General features: G+C 36.0%; 1 pseudogene; it reads right to left on the bottom strand.

The window, feature by feature from the left end:
- Positions 1–1,624: 1,624 nt before the first annotated feature.
- LOC106324296 lies at positions 1,625–2,805 on the bottom strand (annotated as a pseudogene).
- Between the last annotated feature and the right edge of the window lie 10,527 nt (positions 2,806–13,332).

Here is a 13,332-nt window from a genome sequence, read left to right as displayed (position 1 = left end):
AAGCGTTAATGTGGGGGTTGAATGTGCTCACTAAGCTTACTAGATCAGCTCTCGCCTTACTCTTAGCAAGACTTAGCTCAATTAAGATGGTTTCAGGGTGAGATGCAAGCTATCGCTTATGTCTACAACTCCTAGGGAAAGTTCTAGGTAGCTAATCTAGAAACATACATTAATGACAATCCTAAAGATGAATATCACAACTTAGCAATCTATAGTTGGGGCTAATCCCTCATAACCTATTTAAACCCTAAATCTAGCAAAGAGAACTACTCAGACATGGTCAAACAATTCATAACAGCAACTAGATATAAAAACTGCATTAGATAAATAGATAGATATCAATGAAGTTCCAATCACAAAGTATGGGATTAAGCGAATGAACTCAAATAAGAAAATTATGTTTTGGTTTTAGGCCGTAAAAGATATTATGTTGGTATTTTGGTTTCGGGTCGTATGTTGGTTCAGCCATAAGAGTAAAATGTTTGATCAACTAAGTTGCGTAACTTCGTTTTCTGTATTATTTATTTGGTTTCAGGACCATTGAGGCAAATGCGAGTTAAGACTGGCAACCAAGTTACGCATATAGAACATAATTTTTTGTTTTGATCAAACCTATCTTCATAAAACAAAACATAAAGAATGAAGTCACAAATTAACGTTGTTGTGAGGAGGAAACACCAAAGAAAACTAGTTAGGATAATAGTTACTTGAACGGTGGGAAGAGCCAATTTTCTCATCGCCGTTGGAAAAGTACTCACCAAGGTCCCCTTTACGTGACTGGTACAATTTGTTCCTCTCCTTCGAGGAGAGACTAGCTCTTGTAAAAGAGGCATGGCAAAAAATGAGTAAAATCCATGGTATATAGGTGTTTTAGGAACTATTTATTTATTTTAGAGTCTTTTTAGTATATTTACAGGTTCATGAGCGGTTTGGAGGAAACTGGTGATTTGGTGCATTTTAGAGATAAAATAAGAGGAATCCCGTAGCTGACCATCGAACCAGTCCGAAGGTCGACAAACAGAGACAAACATCGATCGATGCACATCTTGTGTCGTCGATCGACAGCGAAGCGCGCGAGACCCGACTAGGTTTCCAGCTGACTTAATTCCCAAGTCACACACATTTACAGAAATATCCCTGACCGATTTTAACCTAATATTTATGTTTTCTGCCATCGTTCTAGGTAACACACGCTTTCATACTTTCTATTTTTCGCAGTAAACAATACTTAGGGATTTTAGTAGATTTGGAGAGAAGATCCAAGACTCCTTCAGAGATTTATATTGGAACTCCAGTATTTCTAACTCTATTCTATTTATGCATTTTATTCAATTTATGTTTATGAACTGTTTTGCTATGTCTGAGTAATTCACCTGTTAGATTTAAAGTTCAAATAGGTTAGGAGGGATTAGCCCAAAATATAGAATTGCTAAGGTGATAAATATCCTTTAAAGAATTATGGTTAATGCTTGTGTTCTAGAGTAGCTAACTAGAACCTTGAACTTAGGATTATGGACAACTACGACGGTAAGTTCTGCACCAGAACTAATTCCTTTGTGCTAGTATTGCTAGAAACAAGCGAAAGCTGATTTAGACAATACTAGTGAACTTATCGATCAACTCGCTAAAGCATGTCTAAGAGAACATCGATCGACGTTCTAACCATAACATCGATCGACGTTCGATATGTATCAACAAGTGACATCTGAGATATTGGACTTAGTCAATACATAAGAATCACATGCGAAAGCTGGATATCTTTACACTAAGCCGAGTTCTAGGATTGACAACCTAAGTATTCTATGCCCCTGTAATCATGATTACCTGAATAGAAACCCTAGATCTAGCGCTTTCGAATAACTGTTTACAAACCTCAAACCAATCAACTGAATAATTGCCTTGTTCGCTTTACTTGCAATTTACTATTTTTTCATTATTTACCTAGCTTAATCAAAAACTGTTTAGATCTATTGTGTGCCCTAGCTCTTTGTGGATTTGATCCCTAAGTACTACAATTAAACCTCTTATTTGAAAGAGTAAAATCACTCCTTAAGATAACTTGAGTGATATCAACCGGCGACTTCTTATAGAAACTAGTACACACAACAAAGATGTCTCCTTCATGCTCCGTCATCAGCATTCTCCTAGTGAGATCTACCTGACAAAGGGCGATACATGGTTTCACTGGTAGAATTTTCCAGGTTTCTCTGGGCGGGTCAAAAGCCCCAAGAATGCCGCAGGTACTGAAACAATAGAAGATACCATTCGAGAAGACACAATAGTTCCATGTACGTCGACCAGGTAACTGGTTCTTAAATTCATGGGTGGTCTATACGGTTTCACCAGGCCACCAAGTGTCAATCACAATATATGAGAGGATACTAGTATAGTCAAACGAGGTTACCAAAGAACTACTTGATGTAGGAGTGGCTGAGAAGGCTAAGCAACAACCAGTTGTAGGTGACAACTTGGGTAAGTATATGTGATCCCAGTTAAATCGGTTAAATAAGAATATAAAATAAGAAGGGCCACTTGTTACCACAAGTAACCAACCATCCCTAGAATAAGAGTATCCATAGTCCTTTAACTTTGGGAAATTTAGCTTATACGTTTGAGATTGTGATGGATAAAAAAATGTAGTTTCCCGGTACTCTCAGTGGATAAAAAAGCCAAGGGTGAGGCTGTAACTTTCCTGACAGAAACTGCTGCTTCACACCATGTCTTGCAGACAGTGGAAGCTTGTATGTTGTCTTTTAAACCGAGGCGGGACAGTATCTGTTGCAGGAGCTCTGAGGGAATATTCATATTCCACATACCTGTAATACACTTCTTTTTTTATACACGATCTCTTTTAGCGCTTTGTTTGAACTGAGAACTGTCAGAAACTAGTAAGAATGACGAGAACTCGTCGGTGGGTCAAGACAAAGAAGTTTTATTAGATCAGAGAATGTTCAGTCGGTTTACAAATAAGGAAATGTGCGGTAGAAATCAAATCGGCGAAAGCTAGTTCGCCGGGAAATACAAGTCGGTGAGAAAGAGAAAATGAAACCCTAGTTCTTGCCGCTGAAAGTTTGTGTAGTCGATTTCGAATCCGCTTTTTGTTACCTCTAAACCTCCTTATATAGTCGATTGGTCGTCCTTCGGTGATCTAATCCACCTTTTTTCAATGGGCTTTCGACTCGTTGGGCCGGGCCGCTAAATTAAGCCACCGAGTCAACTTCTTTTAGTCGCTCGTTCATCCGGCTAAAAGCAGTCTCGAATCAAGCCGACAGATCAATCCGTAATCCGGCAAGCCGAGTCTCTTCCAAATGGTTATAGACCACTGTGGGCCTTGTGGGAGGATTAGATCCATATCCAACAATACTGTGTCTGACAATTAGCAAAAGCAAGCAGAAAAAGAACTCATCAGAGTATTAAAGAAAGCTATACGGCATGATCTCATAGATGTTCGAATGTTGGTATCATGAGAAACCTACAAACTTTAATAAGTGAAATAATTCATCCATGCAACTTTAATAACATATATATAAATAAATAACATATATTCAGACGCTTACTTCTAAATAAAAGAACTAAAGAGATTACGCTTGAAGTTTTATCTTTTCTTTTATGCGTTGAAGAGGTGTTGCTTTATTTATATTGAATGAATTGCGTGATACACAAGACTAATCATAACGTAAAAGGAGAAAAAAAATTTTAGAATATTTTCGTTTATTTTACATGTCGGATAAACAAAAATATTCTATAATTTTCTTTGTCATCGACATAAATAGAATCATGTAGACTCGACAAACCAAACTGGTAGCTCCGCATTCATATGACAACAAACGAGAATTGTTTTTTTACATTATTTGCGTAAGACTGTCCACCCTTAAATTTTACGTCTATAGTATATAAATGAGCTCAGAACTGTTAAAACTTATCTTCAAGACTTTTATGTCTTCTAAGTAACTTGCAAAAGCTGGCCATTCTTCTGGTTTTGAAACCATCTTCACCAGTTGAGAACAATCTGTTGCAAATGTAACCATAAACTGTCGAGATTCCTCATACAACACTCCATTGCCCAAATGAAAGCCTCTATCTTCGAGTGAAGTGGCGACTGACCCGCTCTTGTATTCATCGCTCCCATTAAACAATCAAAATTTCTAGTGTGCTATACCACCCTTGTCCTGAACATACATCTTGATCTTTCCAAGATCCATCCGTAAAACACCATCGTCCTCGGATATATGGTACTATCGCTTTTACGGGTAATCGAGATTGCTCAATTCCCTGTAAAAGTTAATTATGCGCCTCAGCCCAAAGTAAAGACTCCGTTTCTACCAGTTTAAGAGTATCTCTAGGATCCATGTCTAAGTTAGTAAAAACTTTATAGTTTCTTCCTTTGCATATGTACCATAAGATCCATGCAAATTGATGGTCTTTCAATTTCGGAAAAAACTCTCCAAAATAAATAATCCATGTTCGCAAAAAGTAACTGAGTGGGAAAGATGTTTGGATTCGAAGAAATTCATGAAAGTGCCCAAACCTGAACCGCCGGTTGACATTCAAAGAACACATGATTTATGGATTCCTTAGATGCTCCACATCATGCACAAAATGCATCCCCTTGTAATCTTGTATTCCTCTTGCTCTTTAAGTTTTTCTTAACCGCTATACATCATGATACCAGTTTCCATAAAAAAATGTTTTATCTTAGGTGGACAACGAACCTTCCAGCTAAAAGCCTTCTGAGGAGAAACCGACGGACCATATTCTAGTAGCATTTTTTCTCTGTCCGGGTACACTCGTTCTACTTGGTGTCCAGATTTAACCGTGTACCTTACCTTATTTGTAAAATTCCATCCATCGCGATCTGCAGTTTAAATTCGGCTTAATGGTATACTTTCAATTATTTTCACATCTTAAGGATCCACTAGAGTCCGAATGACCTGCAAATTCCATGTCCTCGATGTTACATTGATGAGAGAATCCACTGTAAAATCTGGGTAAAGATTGTGCTGATTTTTATTTGCTGATCTCGGGCGAGTGGATGAGAGCCAAAGATCATTCCACACGGAGATAGATGATCATGATCCTACACTTTTGATTAGTCCTTTGCTAAGCAGAGATCTAGCAGAGAAAATATTACGCCAACCGTAGGACGACGAGTACGATCTAATTGGTTCTAGGTAGGGGTGGGCACTTTACCCGATATCCGAAGCCGCACCCGAACCAGATCCGAAAAACCCGAACCGAAATCCGAACCGAAGTAGCAAAATATCCGAACGGGTATTGAATTAGGAGAGATTGGATATCCGAATCCGAATGGGTAATATCCAAACCCGAATGGATATCCGAAGATAACAGAACATAAGTATAATTAACCTTGTATTTCTAGTTTACATATCTCATTTTATATAAAATATTTATATTGATACTGCACATACTTTAAGTTCATATGATATAGATACAATTACGGAGAAAATGATTTGCTACTCGCTTAAAATGCATGCCAAACTATTTATTTCAAGAATTAACAAAACGTTACCTCCAAAATTTAAAAACAATAACCAAATTAATGTCTTGTTAGTTTCAAAATGTTATGTCCAAATCTATTAACCATTCAATCTATTAAAAATAAATAGTTAAGTGAAAGTTATATTTTTAAATACAAAAAATTTGAGAAATGAAATTTTTTTTTCAAATCTAAATATTCGAACCTGATCTGAAATAACCGAATCCGAACTAAAAATACCCGAACCCGACCCGAAGTACAAAAATACCCGAACGGGTACTACACCTCTATACCAAAATACCTGAAAATCAGAAATACCCGACCCGAACCCGAACGGTACCCGAACCCGAACGGATACCCGAACACCCACCCCTAATTCTAGGGGTGATACATTCCTTAAATAGCTTCTTTTGAACACAAGAGAGAAAAGTGTGTTCGGTTTTCTATCAATCTCCAAAATTGCTTCTCAAGCATGGTTGTATTAAATCTGTGAAGTATTTAAAACCCAAATCTCCTTCCTCCTTAGGACCACTTAGTTTATACCATGATTTTCAGTGCATATCTCTAGTGAACTCCACCAAAATTGTGCCACTGTACTTGTTAGCTTCTTCATTAACTTTTTTGGTATGCGAAAACATGACATTACATGGTTTGGCAGAACCATTACCACTGATTTTATAATCACTTCCTTCCCCCCACCCCCATTGGTAAAGTCCATCCATTTACTCTATCATTCAAACGATCCTAAACAAAACCAAACACCTGTATTTTTTATCATCTTAAATTTTCAGGAATTCCCAAATAAGATTCCTTACCGCCTAAATTTTGTATCCCTAAAATATCTCGTTGTTTCTGTGTGATAGGTTCCTCAATCTTGTGACCAAATTGAATCGAAAATTTTTCAATATTTATTTTGCTGATCTGATACCACTTCGTAGTGTTTTAGAATCCTGAGAATTGCTTGACATTCCTCTCTTTTTGCTTTGCAAAAGAAAAAACTATCGTCTGCAAATAGCATATGAGATATCAAGCCCTTGCAACCTTTATGCCCGTTAGTTGTTTCTCTCTCTCCGTCTTTTTTATATTTGCCACCAATGCTTCCGTACACGTAATAAATAAGAAAAGAGATAAGGGGTCCCCTTGGCGTAGATCTCTCTGTGGACTTATGTGTCCCTTTGGTTGACCATTCAATAAGACTTTGTACTGTACCGAGGATATATATTCCATCATTAATTATTTCCATTGACGATCAAACCCCATTTTGGACAGAAGCTCTTGTATAAAAATCCATTCAACTCCATCATAAGCTTTACTCATATCCGTCTTTATGGCCATAAATTTGTCCTGACATAATTTGTTTGTCCTCAAACCATGAAACATCTCCTGAGCTATGTGGATATTGTCAGAGACCAATCTTACAGGCACAAAGGCCGGTTGTGTTTCTGAAATAAGTGAGGGAAGAAAAGCCTTTAATCTTTGGCATAAAACCTAAGATATAATCTTATATCCTACATTACATAAGCTTATGGGTCTAACCTCTTTCATCCTGGTAGGCCTCTCCATTTTAGGATTCAAACAAATATTTGTAAGATTTAACCTTTTATCCGGTTTCCCTGAGACCAAAAAATCATTTACCATTTCCAGTAGATCTTTTTTATTACATGCTAAGAGTGTTGAAAAAATAGAACCATCATTCCATCTGGCACATGAGATTTTTCTGGATGCATCATAAACAGAGTTTGTCTTATTTCGTCCTCAGTTGCTAGCCTGATTAACCGCTTATTCATTTGGGTGTGATGGGAGGTGTAATCTCATCCAAAAAACCTTCAAAATCAGAGGGAGAAGTTGTCTGAAACAAATCATCAAAATAGTCCACTGCACTTTTTTCTACACATGATTCCTCAATTATCCAGTTTCCCTCAGTATCATAAAGACCCACGATTCTATTACGAGCACATCGTTGTTTTGTAATGGAATGATAGAATTTAGTATTCAGATCCCCTGATGTGTATGACATATTCCGACTTTTTTTGTTGCAAAAAATCTTTCTCATCCTTATATGCTTCTTGTAACTTCCTAGATACTTCCAGTATATCTTCATGTGTTCTATTGTTATCAGTTTGAACTTCTTCCAGTGCTTTTTGAAGCTCATTAATTCGCTCCTTTCCATAGGGTGGATTATTCTTTCGCCATGAGAGACAATTAATGATTTTTGATACAAAATCCTTTGAATTCTCCGCTTTCGAGTCACCCCAACCTCTCCCAATTGGTTCCAACAGCCATCCTGTCCAATCCATCTTTTGTCAAACCGAAACTGTCCCTGTTTCCTTGGTACTTTATTCTCAAGGTAAGCCACTACTGGCTGATGGTCAGAGCTCGCCATCCCTAAATATTTTGTATAAGAGCATAGAAAAAACGCATGTCAGTCTTCGTTTGCTAGTGCTCGGTCCAACTGACATCTAACCATAATTTTACTTCTTCTTGTCAAGACATTTGATTCTCCCGTGCCGGAAATTCCATTAATCCAATATTCTTGATCATGTTATTGAAAGATAGATAAGACCCAGGACTCCGTAAAGCACCACCTACTTTTCATGATTACCATTTATTTCATTCAAATCTCCAATAATAAACCACGGGTCAGATCTTGTTAGACCATATGTATTTAACGTTTCCATACTTGATCTCTCAATTTATGTACTGGTTCTTCCTATACAAATGCCATGAAGACTTTTTTCCAAGTGATACTGCTTCCACATCAATCATCCAGTTGCTTGTGTACAAAATATTAACTTGGTTCTCATTATTATAATATAGAGCTAATCCTCCACTCGCACCAATCAGATCCACCGTAATCAAATTGTCAAAACCGAAATGAGACAGGAACCTTTGAACAAAATTAAAAGTTTGTTTCGTTTCCGATAAAAATAAAAAATCTGGTTTGTGTTTATGCTATATATCTATGAGATAAGTGATTGTCCATTTACTGAATGCTTTCATAAAATAATATCTAGTTTTGCTCATGGGAGCTGGAGATCGAGTGTAATGAAACTCTTGGTAACCATTCTTGTACTGAATATCATTGCCTTAAATATTCTATAATTATTTGGACAAAATATGTAAATCTTTAGATTTATTTCATACTAGTGGTTTGTAGATGATATGCGAGATTTTTGTTGATTGTGCAACACAATGAGTAGTATGTGTTTGAAGTTGTTGTTTGTGTTGATATTGGTACTTTAGACATCGATTTTTTTTACTCCAAAATGATGGTGGGATTTTTTTTGTTTTGTTTAGTATTAGTACTTATCTGATGCTTTCGACATATGAACAGTGCAAAGACGTTGATTGTGTGTGAAATTTAGCAATCATTTAGCCCAATTATTTTTTTTGAAAGGTTTACGGCTGGGCAAAAAATCCAAATCCAAAAAACCGAACTGAATTCGATCTAAAAAAATAGTATCGAATCCGAATCAAAATTGGTTAAATAACGGAAATGGTTCAAATTTTGGCATTTAGAGAATCGGAACTGAATCTGACCCGAACCGAAATATTTTGAGTATCTGAATATATCTTAATCAAATTTAGATACTTAAATATATTAATTATTTTACATTTTTCTACATTTAATAGAAAAATATCTAAAACATATAAAATATTCTAAAGTTGTACAAAATACTTGAAATATATACAAATAGTCAAAATTAAATGTCTAAAATAGCTAAACGATACTCAAAATACCAAAAATATATGATATATCTATTGATTTCCTATCCAAATATTTAAGCAAAGCCAGACTTTATGTTACGTTTAGGTATTTTGGTATACATTATTCAAATGTATATGTTATATATGATTTTTATTTTAGATTTTGAAAAATTTAAAGTATATATGAATTTTATTTTATTTTTTAAATAATTTAAACGAGTTATTGGAACCAAACCGAATCTGCAAAGATTCGAACATAATCCAAACCAAAATTTATAAATACATGAGTGAGACTGAAATCTTTAACCCCGAAATTCCAAATCCTGAATAGACAGGATTGAACCCTATTGGATACACGGACGCCCATCCCCAGAAAGGCATTGCATTATTTGTGAAAATGCTATTTAGGTTTTTTATTTTATAAAGAAAGCGAATTTCTTATGAACCACTATTACCTTTATTATTGTTAATTAAATCCAACAAAATGTGGATGATGTTTAAAACCATGTTTAATTTTCAAACTAAGACTTTGTATGCCATGAGATAACTTTATAATCAAGTAACTGTTTTTAAAATTGCCATTTTCAAACTAAGACTTTGTATGCCATAAGATAAAAAGAGTTTTGTAATATAAAATACCAAATGAAGAGAGAAAGAACTTTGTTTCGTGGAACATAGTCAATAGTCTGATGAAGTATAGAACGGAAGAAAGGCTACACTCAACGAAGCAAAATTTCATTAGAGCTCTATGGAGAAGATGAGATTCATGTTTTATTGATAACAATTATTTCCGAGCAATTATCAGTCGGTCTGGTATGAGGCAGGCAAGCACATCAGTTGACACTTGGTGTTGCTCCGTTTCACCCTGAACATGAATATTTCCACGGATTTTTTCAGCATAATACAAAGAAACTACATTTCAAAGATTCAAAATTTGCAAGACTTACTGATATTTGAGGAGGAAATGGTGAAAATGATTGAGTCCCAAGCTCAGGGAGATCATTTTTTTTTCAACACTTGATTTGAATATCAAAATGAAAGAGTTACAGAATGGTGAGAATGTTCTCCACATACGGAGAAATCCAAAAAGGAACCAACTCTATAAAAGTGAACATAAAAAAACACATAGAGAGTGAAGGCTAGAAAGTAACATCAGTAGATGTCATACGATAACTTCATAGTAAGGAACAACAATACAATGACCACTCCAAACCAAGAGCCAGAATAGCGTAAAAACAACGCAGCACTGCCAGGCCATTGTTTGAGACTGTTTCCTTCTTGAGCTCCAACACCAGCATAGAAACCTGAGAAGACTTTTTTAGTTTACGGTCATAACCGAAGTTGAAATCATCTCTATACTGAGAAACAACACTAAGAACCATTCGCTTCCATTTCGATAATAGTATGAAGCGATCGAAGTCCACCTTACGACTTCCTATGATAATTAAACATAAGCCAAATTTCAAACCATTGGACTAGAGCCGGAGAAACTCAGCCAAAACTTATGATTCACAACTATCAACCAGGGAGATCATATTTCTTGGCGTAAATGGCTTCCAGCACCAAAAGGAAGGCACCAGCTTTGGGTATGAAGCCCTTCTGAAAAACATAACCATATTGTGTTAGTTCTTGCGACAAATATTCAAATGAAACAAACAAATTTTGGAACGAACACAAGCTGAGAAATCTGACTTACATCCCATCTAGAAGGATCAAATTTTCTTGGATCTAGGTAGACTTCAGGGTCCATGTGGACATTCCTAAACCATGTCAAAACTTTCCAACCTTTTGGTATCAAATAGCCTGAATGGTTAATCGAATTACGCAAAAAAATTGCAATTAGAAAGGTGTTTGATGTTTCATATTAGTATTGTATTTGAATTATATTTTATGTTGAAACCATTTTTACTGACAATTCATTTCGACGTCAGTATTTGCTTCCCGAGAAACGGTAAGTGGGAATGTTATGACCCGAAGTCATCAACAACCTAGTGAAAGAAACACATCTCTTTCGATCAGTACAAATATACTGCAAATACAAACTCTGTTGCGATAAACTAATATGAGACAACAATATCTTACCTGCGACAAGAACTCCACTTGTCGGTTTCCTTTTAGCGCCAAACCTTTTTGTCCCTTAGGCCTATTTCAAGATCATCTCTTTTTGGGTCTATGCAAAAAGCACCATAGATGTTGACGTTTTAATGAAGGTTTTAAGATCTGCACATATATAGTCATATCACTTTTGAAACATCTTATCAGGCCTAACTTTCAGGAGCAAATATATCCCAAAGCTCACCAGGATGAGTGCCACAGCATAATCTTCTATAAGCAATGTGTTTAACATCAATCTGGATAAACCTGATGTTGTAGTGATTGTATGACACTAAAAATCCAAGATCCAATATATTAAGATTAGGTGAGTTCGGTGGTTGGCACATCAGTCATATATCAAACCCATATTGTGATGCAGCTGCTTGAAAAACTTCATCCCTAGTATCAAACATGTGTTTTGTATTATCTTGTTAAATAAAAATAGTTTTTCAAAAATCTTTGTGAGATCACCTTTCACGAATTCTAGGAATCACTTTTTCAAATAAGCATTTTCTTATATCTTCTCTTTTGGTGGAGACTAGCTTCAATTCCATTGTTCTCGCTGCTCTATTTCTACTACGTCTTTGAGCTGATTGCATAGTAACAAATGGAAACACCCCTATTTTCTGGAAAATGTTTTGTTCCTTCTTCGTCAAATCTTGGTCGAGCCGTAGCAGCTAAAAACATTACTTTTCTAATGTAGTTGTTATTTCTCTGACATAAACGTGGCGGCCCTTCTTCAACAGGATGTAGATAATAAGTCTCTAGATGATGCGAGTGATCTTATAGTTGTTCGGCGATGTAGTGGAATGTCAACAAAACAGCTAAAAACATTACTTTTCTAATGTAGTTGTTATTTCTCTGACATAAACGTGGCGGCCCTTCTTCAACAGGATGTAGATAATAAGTCTCTAGATGATGCGAGTGATCTTATAGTTGTTCGGCGATGTAGTGGAATGTCAACAAAACAGCTAAAAACATTACTTTTCTAATGTAGTTGTTATTTCTCTGACATAAACGTGGCGGCCCTTCTTCAACAGGATGTAGATAATAAGTCTCTAGATGATGCGAGTGATCTTATAGTTGTTCGGCGATGTAGTGGAATGTCAACAACCTGATTCAAATCAACATGAATTCGTTTTATGTGACATTTTTATTCTTTGCCCGTTGCCAAATCCTTTGTACTGTGTGTATAGGCACCGAGAATATATTAGAAACCTCTCTTGTAACATGCTTTTTCAATTTCCCATAAAAACTCCTCTCAAGCAAAGCAGCTAAATATTCCATCTTTCTTCATTCGACACTTCTTCTTTTTATTTTGTTCGAACTGTGGCTTCTCAGCATTTTCTGTCAAATAAAAAAAATGTCAGTGAGTAATGAACAAGAGTGGATCATGGACACATGTTGTTCTTACCACATGACAAGAATGTGATCACCAACTATCAAACTGTATAAAAAACTGCTGCAGACAAACGACACTTAGCTATGTTTACAAAACAATAATGTGATCACTACAAGAAAACAGCGACATACCGAGGGAAAAATCGTCGGACTAACGTTATTCCGACGACATACCGACGAAATAAGTCCTCGGAAATAATTCCTCGGAAATAACTCCTCGGAAATTTATTTTTCTTCGGAAATCCCTCGGAAATTTCCGACGGAATTCCGAGGAAACGAATTTCCGAAGAAACTCCGAGGACCACCAGTTCGTCGGAAAGCTCCTCGGAATATACTGAGGGTTTTTCCCCCTAATGTGACATACCAATCCTCGGAAGTTCCGACGAAATGTTCCTCGGAATTTTCATCGGAAATTTCCGAGGAACGGAGCCGTCGGAAAATTCCGAGGAATGAGTCCCTCGGAATTTTCCGAGGGTTCAATTCCTCGGAATTTCAAAAAAAAAATTATTTAAAAAAAAAAAAAAATTTGAAATTTAAATTCGAAAATATAAAATTAAAATTAAAATTGAAAACATATTAGATAATATTCAAAGTTGTACAAATAAAAATAAAACATTCCGAGTTTTTGAAAA

The sequence above is a fragment of the Brassica oleracea genome, chromosome C2 (genome assembly GCF_000695525.1).
Source record: "Brassica oleracea var. oleracea cultivar TO1000 chromosome C2, BOL, whole genome shotgun sequence".
Lineage (NCBI taxonomy): Eukaryota > Viridiplantae > Streptophyta > Magnoliopsida > Brassicales > Brassicaceae > Brassica > Brassica oleracea.
The sequence above is the reverse complement of the archived record's forward strand: the minus strand, read 5'-3'. Positions and strand labels throughout refer to the sequence as shown.